General features: G+C 42.3%; 1 pseudogene; it reads left to right on the top strand.

Moving 5' to 3' along the window:
* The first annotated feature begins 8799 nt into the window (after window positions 1-8799).
* LOC149978340 (uncharacterized) lies at window positions 8800-10190 on the top strand (annotated as a pseudogene).
* The last annotated feature ends 2111 nt before the right edge of the window (window positions 10191-12301 follow it).

Raw genomic sequence — 12301 nt, 5'->3', positions numbered from 1 at the left:
GTAGTTGCTAGTGATGGGTCAGTGTAATTGCTGTTTTACTCAACGCTGAACATAAAGTAACAAAATCACTTCAGGGTAATGGATGGAGAGGAGTGTGTTTGTGTGTGGGGGGGGGGGTGTTTTTGGGTAGAGATGGTTTGTCCGTGGCGTGTGTGTGCAAGACAGAGAGAGGAAGAGAGAGAGAGTTATAGGTCGTAATACCACTCCAATAGGACAACCTAGTATTTCAAACAGACTTCATAATTTTCCAATTAATCCAACCATCTTTCAAAGACAAAGCAGCTCACAGGATCAAGGGGATGACATTTATTTTGTAGAGTACTTCACACAGGAGCTATCAGATAGACGCTCTCTCTTCCTCCCATATGGCCTTGAACTAAAGGCTACAGACTCCAAAGCTTTTAAGGGACCGTACATTCCTGTCAAATAAATTTGATTACCAAGGTCTCTTTCCTGTTTCGCAGGTATCAAAAGTAATATAAAAGTCAATGCCATCATAAAATGCCACAGATACACACATACAGTACACCAAGGACTCTGTTTGTGTGTGTGTGTGTGTGTGTGTGTGTGTGTGTGTGTGTGTGTGTGTGTGTGTGTGTGTGTGTGTGTGTGTGTGTGTGTGTGTGCGTGTGTGTGCACGTGTGCGTGAGTATGTGTATCCAAGGGGAAACAATATAAAAGCGTGTGAAATGCTTAATAATGTATATAATGTCAACAGAGAGGCATATTTTCTGGGTGATTTAAATATTGACTGGCGTTCATCAAGCTGCCCACTTAAGAAAAAGCTTCAAACTGTAACCATTGCCTGCAACATGGTTCAGGTTATCAGTCAACCTACCAGGGTAATTACAAACAGCACAGGAATGAAACCATCAACATGTATTGATCACATCTTTACTAATGCTGCAGAAATGTGGTTTAAAGCCGTATCCAGATCCATAGGATGTAGTGATCACAATATAGTAGCCATCTCTAGGAAAACCAAAGTAACAAAGGCTTCACTTAGGCATGATACACTTAGGCAAACGCTGACACAACACATCCAAGTATGTCAACCAAATTATAAAAGACAAGCATTGTAATATTAAATTCCGCAAAGGAAGAGCAGAAAAAATGATTGTTGTCTATCAACAATGACAAGCCACCGGGGTCTGACAACTTGGATGGAAAATTACTGAGGATAAGAGTGGACGATATTACTACTCCTATTTGCCATATCTTCAACCTAAGCCTACTAGAACGTGTGTGCCCTCTGACCCGAAGAGAAGCAAAGGCATTCCGCTAACAGAGAATAGTAAAGCCCCTTTTACTGGCTCAAATAGCTGACCAATCAGTCTGTTACCAACCCGAAGTATCCTTTTGGAAAATATTGTGTTTGACCGGATACAATGCTTTTTACAGTGAACAAATTGAGAACAGACTTCCAGGATGCTTATAGGGAAGGACATTCAATAAGCACGGCACTTACACAAATTACTGATGATTGACTGAGACAAAGTGATAATAAAGATATTGTTTTGTTTGACTTTAGTGCAGCTTTTGACATTATCAATCATGGTCTGCTGATGGAAAAACGTGTTATGGCTTTATGGCATTACACCCCATGTTATTGTTGATAAATAGTTACCTGTCTAACGGAACACAGAGGGTGTTCTTTAATGGAATCGTCTCCAACATAATCCAGGTAGAATCAGGAATTCCCCAAGGGAACTGTCTAGGCTTCTTACTATAATGACATGTCAGTTGCTTTGCGTGTCGATGTATGCAGATGACTCAACACTGTACACGTCAGCTACTACAGCTAGTGAAATCACTGCAACACTTAATAATAAAGAGCTACAGGTAGTTTCAGAATGGGTGGCAAGGAATAAGTTAGTCCTAAATATTTCAAAAACGTAAAGCATTGTATTTGTGGCAAACCATTCACTAAACCCTAAACCTCAACTAATCATTGTAATAAATAATATGGAAATTGAACAGGTTGAGGTGACTAAACTGCTTAGAGTAACCCTGGATTATAAACTGTCATGGTTAAAACACATTGATACAACAGTAGCTAGGATGGGGAGAAGTCTGTCCATAATAAAGTGATGTTCTACCTTGACAGCACTTCAACAAGGCAGGTCCTACAGGCTCTAGTTTTGTTGCACCTGGACTATGGTTCAGCAGGTTGGTCAGGTGCCACAAAGAGGGACCGCGGAATTTTACAAATGCCTCAGAACAGGGCAGCACGGCTGGCCCTTAAATGTACACAGAGAGCTAAATGTAATAGTACGCATGTAAATCTCCCATGGCTCAAAGTGGAGGAGAGATTAACTTCATCACTAGTTTTTGTAAGAGGTGTTGGTTGACATGCTGAGTGCACCGAGGTGTCTGTTTAAACCTCTAGCACATAGATCAGACACCCATACTTACCCCACAAGACATGTCACCAGAGGTCTCTTCACAATCACCAAGTCAAGAACAGATTATTGGAGGTGCACAGTACTATATAGAGTCATGACTACATGGAACTCTATTCCACATCAGGTAACTGGTGCAAGCAGTAGAATCAGAATTAAAAAACAGATAAAATACACCTTATGGAACAGGGGGGCTATGAAGAGACACACACACAGGCACAGACATACATACACATGATAAGACACACATTCTACACACACGTACACTTGTAGATATGTGGTAGGAGATTTTTGGCCTGAGGGCACACACTTAATTTGTTGTGAAAAGTGATATGAAATGTAATGACATGTAATATTTAAAATTGTAGATAACTGCCTTAATGTTGCTGGACCCCAGAAAGAGTTGCTGCTGCCTTAGCAGGAACAAATGGAGAACCATAATAAATCCCAGGAAGAGTTGCTGCTGCCTTGGCAGGAACAAATGGAGAACCATAATAAATCCCAGGAAGAGTAGCTGCTTGTTTATTTTTTTTATTTCACCTTTGTTTAACCAGGTAGGCTAGTTGAGAACAAGTTCTCATTTACAACTGCGACCTGGCCAAGATAAAGCAAAGCAGTGCGACACAAACAACAACACAGAGTTACACATGGAATAAACAAGCATACAGTCAATAACACAATACAAAAAAAAGTTACGTCTATAAAGTCTATATACAGTGTGTGCAAATGGCGTGAGGAGGTAAGGCAATAAATTGGCCATAGTAGCAAGTAATTAGAATTTAGTAAATTAACACTGGAGTGATAGATATGCAGAGGATGATGTGCAAGTAGAAATAATTGTGTGCAAAATAGCAGAAAAGTACATTAAAAACAATATGGGGATGAGGTAGGTAGATTGAATGGGCTATAAACAGATGGGCTATGTAGAGCTGCAGCGATCGGTTAGATGCTCGGATAGCTGATGTTTAAAGTTAGTGAGGGAAATGTAAGTCTCCAGCTTCAGCGAATTTTGCAATTCATTCCAGTCATTGGAAGCAGAGGACTGGAAGGAAAGGCAGCCAAAGGGGGTCTTGGCTTTGGGGATGACCAGTGAGATATACCTGCTGGAGCGCGTGTTGTCATCGTGACCAGTGAGCTGAGATAAGGCGGAGCTTTACCTAACAAAGACTTTTAGAGCATACAGGTCGCAGTGGTGGGTGGTATATGGGGCTTTGGTGACAAAACGGATGGCACTGTGATAGACCGCATCCAGTTTGTTGAGTAGAGTGATGGAGGCTGTTTTTTAAATGACATCGCCGAAGTCAAGGATTGGTAGAATAGTCAGTTTTACGAGGGTATGTTTGGCGGCGTGAGTGAAGGAGGCTTTGATGCGGATGTTTAATATGAGTCTGGAAGGAGAGTTTACAGTCTAACCAGACATCAAGGTATTTGTAGTTGTCCACATAGAACCATCCAGAGGTCTGCTTCTACACCTGCATTGCTTGCTGTTTGGGGTTTTAGGATGGGTTTCTGTACAGCACTTTGCGATATCAGCTGATGTAAGAAGGGCTTTATAAATACATTTGATTTGATGATTTGATTTGATTTAGTGATGCTAGACGGGCGGGTGCGGGCGGCGAACGGATGAAAAGCATGCATTTAGTTTTACTAGCATTTAAGAGCAGTTGGAGGCCATGAAAGGAGCGTTGTATGGCATTGAAGCTCATTTGGAGGTTTGTTAACACAGTGTCCAAAGAAGGGCCAGATGTATACAGAATGGTGTCGTCTGCGTAAAGGTATATCAGGGAGTCACCCGCAACAAGAGCGACATCGTTGATATATACAGAGAAAAGAGTCTGCACAAAAATTGAACCCTGTGGTACCCCCATAGAGACTGCAAGAGGTCCGGACAACAGTCCTAATGGGGATCCATAATAAACCCCAGGAAGAGGAGCTGCTGCCTTGGCAGGAACTAACAGGGATCCATAATAAACCCCAGGAGCAGCAGCTACTATAATAAATACAAAGACTAGTGAATGAAGATACAGCAACCAATGTGACGCGAGCGCACGCACACACACACGCACACACACACACACACACACACACACACACACACACTGGTGATCCTTGATAAATATAAATACAAATAATAACTTAGAGCTGATGCAACTCCATAGTGTTACACAGTAAAGTGCTATCAGCAGGCAGAGAGAGGACCAGAGGAGTATTCCACATCCAGACGGGGAATGAATAGAAAGTGTTGGTTTTTACTAGGTGGGAAGGTCATACAGTCATGAGGCCACTCTCTGTGAAGTTCGCTGTGTGGCCAGATATCATAATAAAAAGACTAGAATGTGAAAAGTGATATTTTATTTTTACAAAACATGAAAAAGATGTCTGCCTCTTTTACCTGTCTATGTCCTTCAGATCAATGTGAATGAATGAATGAATGAATGAAAAGATTCACCCGGTGTTACCTTGAGAAGCTATCAGCCACTTACCCTGTTCAACTATTCCAACACAATAGAAAACTCTCACTGCAAGCTCTATTGTACTAGCTATGGTATTGAAGCTCTATTGCATTAGCTACGGACGGTATTGAAGCTCTATTGCATTAGCTTCAGCCGGTATTGAAACTCTATTGCATTAGCTACGGACGGTATTGATGCTCTATTGCATTAGCTACAGCCAGTATTGAAGCTCTATTGCATTAGCTACGGCCGGTATTGAAGCTCTATTGCATTAGCTACGGACGGTATTGAAGCTCTATTGCATTAGCTACGGCCGGTATTGAAGCTCTATTGCATTAGCTACAGCCAGTATTGAATCTCTATTGCATTAGTTACAGCCGGGATTGAAGCTCTATTGCATTAGCTACAGCGGGTATTGAAGCTCTATTGCATTAGCTACGGCCGGTATTGAAGCTCTATTGCATTAGCTACGGCCGGTATTGAAGCATTCAGCATTCACATTCAGAACTGGTGAAAGAGATAGAAAGAGAGAGACCCATTCAGAGCTGGTGAAAGAGAGGGAAAGAGAGAGACACATTCAGAGCTGGTGAAAGAGACGGAAAGAGAGATGCGCATTCAGAGATAGAAAGAGAGAGACACATTCAGAGCTGGTGAAAGAGGGGGAAAGAGAGAGACACATTCAAAGTTAGAAAGAGAGAGACACATTCAGAGCTGGTGAAAGAGAGGGAAAGAGAGAGACACATTCAGAGCTGGTGAAAGAGACGGAAAGAGAGAGGCGCATTCAGAGATAGAAAGAGAGAGACGCATTCAGAGATGGTGAAAGAGATAGAAAGAGAGAGACACATTCAGAGATAGAAAGAGAGAGACACATTCAGAGCTGGTGAAAGAAACGGAAAGAGAGAGGCGCATTCAGAGATAGAAAGAGAGAGACACATTCAGAGCTGGTGAAAGAGAGAGACACATTCAGAGCTGGTGAAAGAAACGGAAAGCGAGAGGCGCATTCAGAGATAGAAAGAGAGAGACACATTCAGAGCTGGTGAAAGAGAGAGACACATTCAGAGCTGGTGAAAGAAACGGAAAGAGAGGGGCACATTCAGAGATAGAAAGAGAGAGACACATTCAGAGATAGAAAGAGAGAGACACATTCAGAGATAGAAAGAGAGAGACACATTCAGAGATAGAAAGAGAGAGACACATTCAGAGCTGGTGAAAGAGATCGAAAGAGAGAGACACATTCAGAGATAGAAAGAGAGACACATTCAGAGCTGGTGAAAGAGGGAACGAGAGAGACACATTCAGAGCTGGTGAAAGAGAGGGAAAGAGAGAGACACATTCAGAGCTGGTGAAAGAGATAGAAAGAGAGAGACACATTCAGAGCTGGTGAAAGAGATAGAAAGAGAGAGACACATTCAGAGATAGAAAGAGAGAGACACATTCAGAGCTGGTGAAAGAGAGGGAAAGAGAGAGACACATTCAGAGCTGGTGAAAGAGATAGAAAGAGAGAGACACACTCAGAGAGGGAAAGAGCAATAAAGAACCAGAGAGATGATGAGAGAGAGCTATTGGTCTCACAGGGCCTCTAGCACCCATCCCAGTGGTCTGACTATACAGAACCATTAAACATGCATACACATACATACATACACATTCACACACACACATACAAGCGCACAAATGCAACACAACCATATTTCTTCCGAAACAGCAATCCATGACCCCATAACACTCATAAGGACTTTAGATAGAACAGTAAAACAGAAAAACACATCATCTTCCCTCAGAGCCATTATACCATCACTTTGGTTTAATGAAAAAGAATGAAGTTTCCCCCAAAGGTCTGAGACAGGTTAGTAGAGAGAGAGAGAGAGAGATCATCCTTAGCTCTGGCATCTTACCCAATATTTGGAACCAAGGACTGATCGCCCTAATCCACAAAAGTGGAGACAAGTTTGACCCCAATAACTATCATGCGATATGCGTCAACAGCAACCTTGGGAAAACCCTCTGCATTTTCATTAACAGCAGACTCATACATTTCCTCAGTGAAAACAGTGTTCTGAGCAAATGTCAAATTGTCTTTTTACCAAATTACCATATGACAGACCACATATTCACCCTGCACACCCTAATTGACAAACAAACAAACCAAAAGAAATGCAAAGACTTCTCATGCTTTGTTGATTTAAAAAAGCCTGACTCAATTTGGCATGAGGGTCTGCTATACAAATTGATGGAAAGTGGTGTTGGGGAAAAAACCTACCACGCTATAAAATACATGTGGTTAAAATTGGCAAACAACACACACATTTCTTCCCACAGGGCCTGGGGTGAGACAGGGATACAGCGTAGGTCCCACCTTCTTCAACATATATATCAACGAATTGGCGAGGGCACTAGAAAAGTCTGCAGCACCCGGCCTCACCCTACTAGAATCTGAAGTCAAATGTCTACTGTTTGCTGATGATCTGGTGCATCTGTCCACAACCAAGGAGGGCCTACAGCAGCACCTAGATCTTCGGCACAGATTCTGCCAGACCTGGGCCCTGACAGTAAATCTCAGTAAGACAAAAATAATGGTGTTCCAAAAAAGGTCTAGTCACCAGGACCACAAATACAAATTCCATCTAGACACCATTGCCCTTGAGCACACAAACAACTATACACACCTCATTCTAAACATCTGTGCCACAGGTAACTTCCACAAAGCTGTGAACGAGCTGAGAGACAAGGAAAGACGGGCCTTCTATGCCATCAAAAGGAACATAAAATTCTGTCTAAAAATACTTGAATCAGTTATTGAACACATTACCCTTTATGGTTGTGAGGTCTGGGGTCCGCTCACCAAACAAGAATTCACAAAATTGAACAAACACCAAATTGATACTCTGCATGCAGAATTCTGCAAAAAATATCCTCTGTGGACAACGTAAAACACCAAATAATGGATGCAGAGCAGAATTAGGCCGATACCCGCTAATTATCAAGATCCCAAAAAAAGAGCAGTTGAATTCTACAACCACCTAAAAGGAAGTGATTCCCAAACCTTCCATAACAAAGCCATCACCCACAGAGAGATGAACCTGGAGAAGAGTCCCCTAAGCAAGCTGGTCCTGGGGCTCTGTTCACAAACACAAACACACCCTACAAAGCCCCAGGACAACAGCACAATTAGACCCAACCAAATCATGACAAAACAAAAAGATAATTACTTTGGATTACACGTTGGAAGAATTAACCAAAAAAACTGAGCAATCTGTAATGCTATTTGGCCCTAAACATAGAGTACACAGTGGCAGAATACCTGAATACTGTGACTGAACCAAACTTAAGGAAAACTTTGACAGACTCAGTGAGCATAGCAATTGAGAAGGGCCACCGTAGGCAGATCTGGCTCTCAAGAGAAGACAGGCTATGTGCACACTGCCCACAAAATGAGGTGGAAACTGAGCTGCACTTCCTAACCTCCTGCTAAATGTATGACCATATTAGAGACACATATTTTCCTCAGATTACACAGATCCACAAAGAATTAAAAAACAAACCCAATTTTGATAAACTCCCATATCTACTGGGTGAAATACCACAGTGTGCCATCACAGCAGCGGGATTTGTGACCTGTTGCCACAAGAAAAGGGCAACCAGTGAAGAACAAACATCATTGTAATTACAACCCATATTTATGTTTTTTTATTTTCCCTTTTGTAATTCAACTATTTGCACATCGCTACAACACTGTATATAGACATAATATGACATTTGACATTTCTTCATGTTTTTTTTTTACTTCTGTGAGTGTAATGTTTACTTTTCTTTTTTAATGTTTATTTCACTTTTGTTAATTATCTATTTCACTTGCTATGGCAATGTTAACATATGTATCCCATGCCAATAAAGCCCTTGAATTGAATTGAGCAGGAGAGGCAGAGTGCGAGAGAGAGGGAGAGGGAGAGGGAAAGAGAGAGAGAGAGAGAGAGAGAGAAAGAGAGAGAGAACAAGAGGGAGAGAGAGTCATGCTCAACATGAGCTCCTGATATATTTCATATTTCTTTGTTTTTAGAATGAGATAAACACTCTAATCGAAAAAGAATTCCAGACAAGAAGGGATGAACAACAACTCTATTCATTCAGAATAGAAAAAAAGTAACTTTGCGCCTGAAGTTAAGAAGTTTTGACAGGCACCATGTCTGCACTCCCCCTCAGCGCAGAATCCATTCTCTACCCTAAAGAGGCCAAAAATGACACAACGAGGAAAGCTTTTAAACAGAAACTACTAAAGGGGAGGCCAGAAACCCTTTTCGTAGACCTCTACAAAAACGGTGACGTGAGTAATCTCATCTTCCTCACTGACCAACCAAATGCATGGCACTCAGCAGTCTGCTCTCACTACCCATCCATAAAGAAAGAGGGAATCTGTAATGGGTGGAAGCTGAAAGTCAAAGAGACAGATGACCCTGACAGCACCATGATAACAATCAACCTCCACAAGACTGGGACTGTCATGGTGCAAGGTAACATTAGGCAGTTTGAAACAGACTTTCAGACCATTAAGGAGAGAGCAGAGAGAGAGAAGGACACCACCAGTGACATGCCCTCCCACAAGACAAACTCCACCAGCACCACCCTCACCCCTACTCTCCCCACCCAAAAAGGCACATCCAGCACCTCTCTAGCCACCATAGTGGAGGACACACCCCAGGAGGAGAGCGACCCGCTCAGTGCAGAGCAGGCTCAGGCCCTCCTCACCACCATGGCTGCCATGAGGGATGAGTTCACCAAACTGGAGGGGGAGGTGGTCCTGCTGAGGGAGAGCGTGAGCAAACAGCCACCTAACCAAGGTGAGGACAGCAGCCATGCAACACAGCTGAGAGGTTCAGCAAGAGATAGACGGACTCAAGAGAGAGCTGGCTGATCTAACAAAGGAGGTGAGAGAGCTCCAAAAAGATGGGCAGAACAGTAATAACGATCTGACCACACTAAGAGAGGAGCTGCAGGAGAGAAAGAGAACAGAGGACAGGCTGCAGCTAGATGACCACTCTATGACCTGCCCTCACACAGCAGAGGAGCCCAGCTCAACCAGCCAGGCTTCCCAGCCCTGCCTGCTGCACCCCTCCTCCCCAGCCCACAGAACAGCCTCTCACTGACAGCAGCACCCGCAAAGACCAGCCACACCCCACCTCCAACACCCTCCCTAGACACAACACGAGAAAGGTGTGGTGCCCAACAATGCATTGTGCCATGGAGCTGCTTCCACACTTGGAGGAGCCACAGCCCAGCAGGCAGAGCTACGCACAGGCTGTGGGAGGAGCAACTGGCCCAGCCCCCACCAACCAAATGACTGACATTAAACAAATGCCGAGTCTACTATGCTCACATGTGATAGGCCGAGGGTCATGGTAAGATGAGCACAAGAACTCCACCATCCTCACACTACACCCACCCAAGTGGCAAGACACAAATTCTATCTTAAATGATAAACAAATCACATTTGAATAATAAGAGTTTACTTTAATTGAAAAATCCTATTTTAATAGTTCTTGTTAGATTGTGAGTGTTTGTCTCATTTTGAAGGTAAATAAGAAGAAATTTGGAATGGAATTTACAAGGTGGGTGTCCTCTGCTTTTGGACGAAAGAGCAGAAACCCAGACTTCCTGAAAGAAATTGATGATGTTGATATTGTAGTACAACAGGAAACATGGTGCAGAGGTGATGTTTCCACTGGCTGTCCACCAGGATATAGGGAGATAATCATACCATCCACCAAATTAAAAAGAATCAAACAGGGCAGAGACTCAGGGGGAATGCTAATGTGGTATGAATCTAAACTAATTAATTCAATCGAATTGATCAAAACAGGAGAATTCTTTATATGGTTAAAAATCAACAAGGAGGCTATCTTGACAGACAAAAACATCTTCCTCTGTGCCACATACATTCCCCCCTCAGAGTCTCCCTACTTCTACACCTGCATTGCTTGCTGTTTGGGGTTTTAGGCTGGGTTTCTGTACAGCACTTTGAGATATCAGCTGATGTACGAAGGGCTATATAAATACATTTGATTTGATTTGATTTGATTTCTGGGAGAATTGGAATAAATTAAACACCTCATCAGGAGGAATTGGCTATCCAAAATTAGGACATGTGGAGAAATCACTTTGCAAACCTCTACAGCAATATAACAAAGAGCCCAGAACAAAAAGATATTCAAGAAAAATGACAAATCCTTGAATCAGCAGTCAAAGACTATCAGAATCCTGTGGATACCCCAATTACAGAAGAAGAATTATTGGCAAAACTATGCTCTCTCCAACCCAAAAAGGCCTGTGGTGCTGATGGTATTTTAAATGAAATGATCATATACAGACCACAAATTCAAATTGGCTATACTCAAACTCTTCAACATTATCCTCACTGCAGGTATTTTCCCCAATATTTTTTATAAACTAATAGAAAGTGGTATTGGAGTGAAAACATATGATGTTATTAAATCAATGTACACTAAAAACAAATGTACGGTTAAAATTGGCAACAAGCAAACAGACTTCTTCTCTCAGGGACGGGGAGTGAAACAGGGCTGCCCAATAAGTGCAACACTGTTTAACATCTACATTAATGAATTGGCAAAAACATTAGAAGAATCGGAAGCACCTGGTATCACCCTACACAACATTGAAATCAAGTGCCTGCTGTACGCAGATGACCTGGTGCTGCTGTCTCCCACTAAAGGTTACAGCAGCCCCTAGATCATCTGCACAGGTTCTGTCAGACCTGGGCTCTGACCATGAACCTAAAAAAAACAAATATAGTGATATTCCAAAAAAGGTCCGGAAATCAGGATGACAAATATAAATTCTATTTGGACTCAGTTCTATCAGAACACACCAAAAACTACACATATCTAGGACTAAATATCAGCAACACAGGTAGCTTTCACATGGCTGTGAATGAGCTGAGAGACAAAGCAAGAAGAGTTTAAGACATTCTATGCCATTAAAAGGAACATTAAAATCTAAATTCCAATCCATAATTTGGCTCAAAATGTTCCAATCAGTAATAGAACCAATTGCTTTATGACAGTGAAGTATGGGGTCCAGTCTCTAATAATGAATTCACCAAATGGGACAAACATCCAATTCAAATACTGCATGCAGAGTTTTACAAGACTGTATTGCAAGTGCAAAGAAAAACTCAAAATCACACATGTAGAGCAGAATTGGGTCAATACCCCCTGCTCATTCCAATAGAAAAAAGAAATTTTACAACCATCTAAAAACAAGTGACCCTAAAACATTCCATCACACAGCTCGACAATGTCAAGAGATGAAACCAGAGAAGAGTCCCCTCAGCCAGCTGGTTCTGAGGCTCAGTTCACCAACCCAAACCAACCCCATAGAGCCTCAGGACAGCACTCAGAAAATCTGGCCCAACCAAATCATCACAAAACAACA

Source organism: Oncorhynchus mykiss, chromosome 14, assembly GCF_057628025.1.
Source record: "Oncorhynchus mykiss isolate SJ-2025 chromosome 14, ASM5762802v1, whole genome shotgun sequence".
NCBI classification, from domain to species: Eukaryota; Metazoa; Chordata; class Actinopteri; order Salmoniformes; family Salmonidae; genus Oncorhynchus; species Oncorhynchus mykiss.
Note: the sequence above shows the minus strand (reverse complement) of the source record. Positions and strands in the feature narration are given on the sequence as shown.